The sequence below is a fragment of the Bombina bombina genome, unplaced genomic scaffold (genome assembly GCF_027579735.1).
Source record: "Bombina bombina isolate aBomBom1 unplaced genomic scaffold, aBomBom1.pri scaffold_626, whole genome shotgun sequence".
NCBI lineage: Eukaryota > Metazoa > Chordata > Amphibia > Anura > Bombinatoridae > Bombina > Bombina bombina.
In genome coordinates this window covers 143,911-151,643 of record NW_026511881.1, presented here as the reverse complement: position 1 = coordinate 151,643, position 7,733 = coordinate 143,911, and the positions used below count along the sequence as shown (strand labels likewise).

The 7,733-nt window shown below is 45.0% G+C and overlaps 1 pseudogene; it reads right to left on the bottom strand.

The window, feature by feature from the left end:
* Positions 1-6,388: 6,388 nt before the first annotated feature.
* LOC128643995 (transcription elongation factor 1 homolog) lies at positions 6,389-6,620 on the bottom strand (annotated as a pseudogene).
* Positions 6,621-7,733: the final 1,113 nt, after the last annotated feature.

Below are 7,733 nucleotides of genomic sequence, written 5' to 3'. Positions count from 1 at the left end.
TATAGCTCTTCGTGTTGCAGTTATCTATCGGCCCCCTGGCCCAGCATCACAATTTCTGGACCACTTTGAAGCCTGGCTTCCACATTTTCTCTCTTCTAATGTCCCTTCTCTCATCTTAGGGGACTTCAACATACCCCTTGATAAGCCTAACACGCCTGCTGCCTCTAAACTTCTATCCCTTACCACCTCTTTAGGCCTGTCCCAGTGGACAACATCTCCAACACACTGTGAAGGCAACTCCATAGACCTGGTCTTCACAAATCTCTGTGCTGTTTCCAACTCTCTTAACTTCCCCTTTCCTCTCTCTGACCACCATCTATTAACATTCTCTCTCACTCTACCTGCTACATCTTTGCAAGCCCCCAAAAAACTGCTACCTCACAGGAATTTAAATGACTTGGATCTCACAGACTTTTCCACTCAACTGAGTCCTCTGCTCTCTGACATTTCATCCCTCTCTTGCCCAACCCTCGTGAGTCTACAGTATAATTCGGCATTAAAATCAACACTTGACAAAACTGCACCCTCCACTCTTCGACGGCAACCGTGGCACACTAAACAGACCAGATATCTTCAGCGATGCTCACTGGCCGCTGAACGGCAGTGGAGGAAATCACGCACCTTTGCTGATTTCCAACATTATAAATTCACCCTTAAGTCCTACAACTCTGCGCTCAGCCTGGCAAAACAAGTCTATTTCTCCTCCCTCGTGTCATCTCACGCATCCAACCCCAGAACACTGTTCTCAACCTTTAACTCCCTTCTACGTCCGCCTGCCCCCCCGCCCACTACCAACCTCAATGCTCATATTGTTGCTGATCACTTCAAAAATAAAATTGACACCATTAGAAAAGAGATATGCACCTCGCACCCCGCAAACTCAGCAATCCTACCCACCCCTTCTATTAACAAAAATCTATGCTATTTCCCTCCTGTAACAGAGGAAGAAGTCTCTGCACTCCTATCCTCGGCTCATCTCACAACCTGCCCACTTGACCCTATTCCTTCACGACTTATTCCCCTTCTCTCTGCTTCACTAACCCCTACCCTAACTCATCTCTTTAACCAATCCCTCACTGCTGGCACATTTCCTGACACATTCAAGCATGCGTCAATCATACCAATCCTAAAAAAGCCCTCGCTTGACCCCTCCACGCCTTCTAACTATCGACCGGTCTCCTTACTTCCCTTTGCTTCAAAATTATTGGAACGACTAGTCTATAATCGGCTAACTCAATTTCTCACAACTAACTCCTTACTTGATCCACTACAATCTGGTTTCCGCCCTAAACACTCAACAGAAACCGCTCTTGCTAAAGTAACAAATGACCTGTTATCAGCCAAAGCAAAAGGCCATTACTCATTACTAATTCTTCTTGACCTGTCCGCAGCTTTTGACACAGTTGACCATCCTCTCCTCCTAAAAATACTACATTCATTTGGCATTCGAGACACAGCCCTCTCCTGGTTTGCATCATATCTTTCAAACCGCTCGTTTTAAGTTTCCTTTAACAACATATCTTGTGATCCTATGCCGCTCTCAGTTGGAGTACCGCAAGGCTCTGTCTTGGGTCCCTTGCTTTTCTCTCTTTATACATCCTGCCTTGGAAAACTTATAGCCTCCTTTGGATTCCAGTACCACCTATATGCTGATGATACACAAATCTATCTTTCCTATCCTGATATCTCTCCCTCTTTACTCAACCAGATATCTGACTGCCTCTCTGCAATTTTCTCTTGGATGTCTTCACACTACCTCCAACTCAATCTGTCAAAAACTGAGCTGCTTCTTATTCCCCCCTCTTCGAGACATCCGACACCTGACATTTCTCTGATGGTTGGAGACTCTATTCTCAACACCTCACCCCAGGTCCGCTGCCTTGGGGTCACACTAGACTCAGAACTCACATTCAACCCACATATACAAACGCTTACCAAATCCTGCTGGTCACACCTACGCAACATTTCCAGAATTCGTCCCTTCCTTACTCAAAATACTACAAAAATAGTTACTCATTCCCTCATCCTGTCACGCATTGATTATTGCAATCTACTCTTAAATGGCCTTCCAAAACACCGCCTCTCCTCCCTTCAATCTATTATGAATGCTTCTGCTAGACTCATCCACCTAAGTCGACGATCTACATCAGCTGCTCCGCTCTGCCAGTCTCTACACTGGCTCCCCATACACTCCAGAATACAATTTAAAGTATTAGCCCTAACCTACAAAGCACTCAACAGTCTAACTCCCAACTATATCTCCTCTCTCATCGTGAAATACTCCCCATCCCGTCCTCTTCGCTCAAACTCTGACCTACGTCTCTACACTCCTGTTATCTCTACATCCCACTCCCGCCTCCAAGATTTCGCACGTGCTGCTCCTGTCCTCTGGAACTCTCTACCCCGCTCCATCAGACTGTCTCCAACCTTGTATAGCTTCAGAAAATCCTTGAAAACCCACCTATTCAGAGAGGCTTACCATCTCTCCTCCATCCCGCATCCGAACCAAGCTAATACATGTACATGAACTGCCTGACTCACTGCTGCAAATACAACCGATGTAACAAGCTACCCCAACCTTATGTCTCTGCACCCTAAACCTATAGACTGTGAGCTCTCCGGAGCAGGACCCTCTTCATCCTGTGCTAGATTTGTTTAGTCTTGTTATGTTTTGTATTGTATAACAGATCTTTGTCATTGTATACCCCCATCGTTGTACCCAGCGCTACCGAATTTGGCGGCGCTATACAAATAAATGATAATAATAATAATTGGCGAACCCTAAAAAACGTTGAATAGACCGAAGACCAACTGGGCGAGGCCACTGCAGAACTGCAGATAACTTGTCAGGATCCATGGAGAACCCTGCAACGGAGATAACATAACCTAGGAAGGTAACTTGAGTCTGATGGAACTCACATTTCTCGAGTTTACAAAACAGGCCGTTCTCGCGTAGTCTCTGAAGAACCCGTGTAACATCAGAACGATGAGCCTCAAGTGTGGGTGAGTGTATGAGGATGTCGTCTAAGTACACTACAACACACTGTTGCAACATATCTCGTAGGACATCATTAATAAATTCCTGAAAAACAGCAGGAGCATTACATAGGCCAAAGGGCATTACAAGATACTCATAATGCCCGCTCCTGGTGTTAAAGTGATGGTAAAGTTGCCTCCATAACTTTACATATTTTGAAAGCTTGTGTCATTACTAACATATTGATCTGCTTATTTATTTCAAAACTCAATTAAACTTCTAAAAATCAGCGTTTTTTTCAGGCTCCGTTACCTGATTTTATACAGCCCCTGTCAGAGATTTTCACAGTGTAGTATTTGATTGGCATCTCTTTCAGCCAATAGGAGCCTCACCATGCGCCCCATGGATTTTACTCACAGCACGCTCCCGTGCTTGTAACTCTGTCTGGAAGTGCAACTGCGCAACTCAATACACTATTTGCGCAACTAAAACAGTGAGGCCGCTAACGGGTACAGGTATTTAGTTGCGCAAATAGCGTATTGAGTTGCGCATGCACAGTTGCATTTCCAGGCAGAGTTACAAGCACGGGAGCGTGCTGTGAGTAAAATCCATGGGGCACATGGTGAGGCTCCTATTGGCTGAAAGAGATGCCAATCAAATACTACACTGTGAAAATCTCTGACAGGGGCTGTATAAAATCAGGTAACAGAGCCTGAAAAAAACACTGATTTTTAGAAGTTTAATTGAGTTTTGAAATAAATAAGCAGATCAATATGTTAGTAATGACAAGAGCTTTCAAAATATGTAAAGTTATGGAGGCAACTTTACCATCACTTTAAATGTTGTTTTCCATTCGTGGCCCTCCTTAATCCTAACAAGATTGTACGCTCCTCTCAAATCAAGTTTAGTAAAGACCGTAGCTCCCTCGAGGCGGTCAATGAGTTCTGAAATAAGCGGAATAGGGTAAGCATTCTTAATGGTAAGACGATTAAGACCCCTATAATCGATACATGGTCTAAACTCGCCACCCTTTTTCTTCACAAAGAAGAAGCCAGCCCCTTCAGGAGAGTAGGATTTGCGGATGATCCCCCGCGACAGAGCATCGGCAACATCTTCCTCCATAGCACAATTCTCTGCAACAGACAGAGGGTACACCCGGCCCCGAGGAGGAATGGCTCCGGGTTGCAGGTCTATGGCACAATCGTAAGACCGGTGGGGAGGCAACGTACCGGCACGCAGCTTGTCAAACACGTCTAGGAACTCTTGGTACTCCTCTGGCAATTGAGATACCGAAGAAGTGCACAAGACTTTAACTGGTTTCCGAAGACAAGTAGAAAGACATTGCGGGGACCACGACAAAATTTCGGACCTGCGCCAGTCGAGACTGGGATTGTGCCTTTGGAGCCAGGGATAACCCAGAACAACCGGAAAATGAGGAGAGTTTATCACCTGGAACTGGAGGGTTTCAAAATGGAGAGCCCCAACAGCCATGGACAACGGAGCAATTTCGTAAGTAACGAGTGCGGGCTGAAGGGACCTGCCATCAATGGCCTCAATAGCAAGCGGAACGGACCGAGGCAAAACAGGAATGGAGTACTTAGATACAAAAGCACTGTCAATGAAATTGACCGCAGCACCGGAGTCAACAAGAGCCTGAGTGACTATGGAGGAGTCCACCCAGGAAAGGACAACTTTGACCATAGGTTTCTCCTTAAGCGGTTCCGGTGACGAGGAAAAATCACTCAAGGTCTGCCCCCGAAAGGACCTTAGGTGTGAGCGTTTTCCGGCCGTGTAGGACAAGACTTCAAAAGGTTGCCCTGTAACCCACAATAGATGCAGAGCCCCTCCCTCCTAAAGGCCCTCTCCGCCGCGGAGAGACGCATGAATCCCAGCTGCATCGGCTCAGCAGTACATGGTGACTCGGGACCAGGAGGCATGGTAGGAGAGGGAGGCATGGGTGGGAACGAACACGTAGGAGACAACGGAACAGGAGGCTTCCGCAAGCGCTCCTTGAAAGAGGACCTCTCTCTGAGTCTGATGTCAATTAGGATCAAAAAAGACACCAATGCCTCGAGATCCTCTGGTAAATCTCTGGCAGCAACTTCTCTTTAATTTCATCAGAGAGCCCATGAAAGAAGACGGCAACAAGGGCTTCATTGTTCCAACCTACCTCTGAGGCAAGTGTACGGAACTCAATAGAATACTGAGCAACAGCTCTTGTACCTTGCTGAATGGACATGAGTCGTTTAGCAGCAGAGGAGGAGCGAGCCGGAACATCAAATACCCTTCGAAAGGAGGCCACAAATTCAGGGTAATTTGATATCACAGGTTTATTAGTCTCCCACAAGGGATTAGCCCAGGAAAGAGCTGTGTCAGAGAGTAACAAGATGAGAAATCCCACCTTAGCTCTGTCAGAGGGAAATGCCTGAGGTAACATCTCAAAGTAAATGCCCACCTGGTTCAAAAACCCTCTGCACTGATTAGGATCGCCTCCATATCGCTGAGGTAGAGGTGCAGAACCAGACATGCTCCTGGTAGGACTAGGTGCAGCAGCGGAAACAGGAGCAGCCATAACTTGCGGGACACTTTGGTTCAAATGTGCAGTGCGAGTCAGCAGGGTTTGCAGGGCTAGTGCAAATTGATCCAAGCTGTGATCCTGTTCATCCATTGGATTATTAGCACCATCAGGATTCATGGCCTTTGCGTAATGTCAGGGTGCCAGGAATCAGACTGACACGAGAAGTGCAAAAATAATCACACCTTTATTAATAGCAAAAAATAATAAAAAGTATTCCAGTGCTGGTGTGCTTGCACATGTGCAGTAACTCTCCATATACCTGTTGTGTAACCTAGGTTCCATTATGGCAGCACTATCAATTAGAGTTAGGGGCATGAAATGTATTTAGTGTCCCTTTAAATGCATTTAAGACTACTTTAATTTGAAGATTAAAGGTGATTTAAAGTATCTGCACTGCACAGTCAGCAGTTAAAACAAAGGGATACATGGTTTAATAGCAGGTGAACATTTAATACCTGGTCTTGAACAGCTCCTCACCAGGGCACATTTACTTCCTGGTTTTTGATGTTTTGGTGGTACACAGTGCTTGGTATAAATTAGAGAAATGTGTAATAATACTCCCCATTTTTGATTACAGAGCAAATAAAATGCTAGTCATATAAACCTTGGATTCACACGCTTATAAAAGAGCCACTATTTGATTGCTTTTAGCTTCTGTATGCCTATATTTTTTGATGGCTGAACTGCCTCCCTTATCCAGATCCAAGGGTTTTAGTAACTGAGCTCCATGAACTTGAACTGAGGTTGTGTGTGGTGTAATCAATGGATCAAAACACAAATGTTGGCAGCTGTGAGGGAAGGAGGGTAAGAGAGGTCTTCACAAGTAGAGCCTGCTACTGATAAGCTGCTTCACAGACATCAATCCAGTCACTATACACATCTACAGGCTCTGGAAGATAGGTTATCCAGGCAAACGGTGCAGGAAATCACCCCAGTGTTCCGTTCTCTATCCATCTTGACGTCACAGGATTTCTCGTGGTTACAGAAGGTGCAGGTAAATTGCATGTCAAGATTTCCAGTCTTCTTCTTAGGTGTAGGCTTCCTCTTCGACTTTCTGTGCCCCATTTCTGCATATAAGCTTTTCCCGCCCTGAGCACATTACCGTCTATACAGCTTTGTAGAATATAACCGGAAATTTGAAAACTACATTGCTCTGATAGTAAGGTGTCTGTCGCCTCTGCTGCTGCAAAGGTTGACCTCTTTCATAAGTCTGATGAAGAGGATACCTCGGTAGCTTCTGAGGGGGAAATCTTAGATTCAGACAGTATAATTCCTTTGGCTGATTCTGAAGAGGTTAACTTCAGATTTAAGCTTGAACACCTCCGCTTACTGTTAATAGAGGTATTGGCTACTTTGAAGGACTCCGATGCTTCTGTCGCTGTCGACCCTAAGAAATCTAGTAAACTTAATAAGTACTATGATGTTCCTTCCTCTGTGGAAGTGTTTTCTGTCCCTGACTGTGTGTCGGAGATCATTGCACAGGAATGGGATAAGCTAGGGATACCTTTCTCCCCGTCTCCCATTTTTAAAAATATGTTTCCTGTTGCTGTGTCCATTCGAGCCTAAGGTAGAAAAGGCTATTTCTATTTCTCCAACATAGGTGTGTCCGGTCCACGGCGTCATCCTTACTTGTGGGATATTCTCTTCCCCAACAGGAAATGGCAAAGAGCCCAGCAAAGCTGGTCACATGATCCCTCCTAGGCTCCGCCTACCCCAGTCATTCTCTTTGCCGTTGTACAGGCAACATCTCCACGGAGATGGCTTAGAGTTTGTTATTTTAAAATAGTGCTGGTATGTACTATTTACTCTGAAACAGAAAAGAGATGAAGATTTCTGTTTGTATGAGGAAAATGATTTTAGCAACCGTTACTAAAATCCATGGCTGTTCCACACAGGACTGTTGAGAGGAATTAACTTCAGTTGGGGGAACAGTGAGCAGTCTTTTGCTGCTTGAGGTATGACACATTCTAACAAGACGATGTAATGCTGGAAGCTGTCATTTTCCCTATGGGATCCGGTAAGCCATGTTTATTAAGATAGTAAATAAGGGCTTCACAAGGGCTTATTAAGACTGTAGACTTTTTCTGGGCTAAATCGATTCATATATTACACATATTTAGCCTTGAGGAATCATTTAATCTGGGTATTTTGGTAAAATTATATCGGCAGGCACTGTTT